This window comes from Salvelinus sp. IW2-2015, linkage group LG4q.2, assembly GCF_002910315.2.
Source record: "Salvelinus sp. IW2-2015 linkage group LG4q.2, ASM291031v2, whole genome shotgun sequence".
Classification (NCBI taxonomy): Eukaryota; Metazoa; Chordata; class Actinopteri; order Salmoniformes; family Salmonidae; genus Salvelinus; species Salvelinus sp. IW2-2015.
In genome coordinates this window covers 7903713-7904413 of record NC_036843.1, presented here as the reverse complement: position 1 = coordinate 7904413, position 701 = coordinate 7903713, and positions in this window count along the sequence as shown.

Genomic DNA, 701 nt, shown 5'->3' with positions numbered 1-701 from the left:
TTTAAGGTTTTCCTAATATGAATAATTCAACATGACGCCTGAATGTATAAACTTACCTTGGTGACAGCTGAAAACATTTATTTATCATGAAAAATAAGATGTTTCCACCCAACCTTTTTGTGAGATTATGATAACCATGTGATTTCCATATCTAAAACAAATAAATGTGWGTAAATTATACATAATATACTCATTTACATKAAAAATATGGGTTTTGATGGAAATTACACAGTGTGGTGGAAATTAAATCTATGTAAAWAAATAAATAAATAAAAAACGTATGAAAACAATATTTTATTGCAAACATTTTGAACAACCATTGTTAAACATTTCATTAATATAAGACAAAGTAAGATTCCAAAACACTGGAACTAGCACTTGAGAACAATGTGTTACAGATGCTACAAATAMAAATTATAGCACATATATAGAGGGAAGAGTTAATTGAGAGCTACACACGTTTTATTTAATGTACGATTTTATGCCCTGCTTTGTATGTACTGTATAGTGAGTTTCCAAGTGTATCTAYGGCTTAGAAAGAGAGCTAAGTTCCTCCCAAACCAAGGCATCCAGCTCCATGTGCCTTTTGGTCACTGGATGGGGCTCAGGGACAAGTCCAAGCACATGCTGTGGTCTGTACCATATGATGTCGTCTCTCATTGGCCAACAAAAAAACGGTTGGGGCCAACGCACTCATGGTT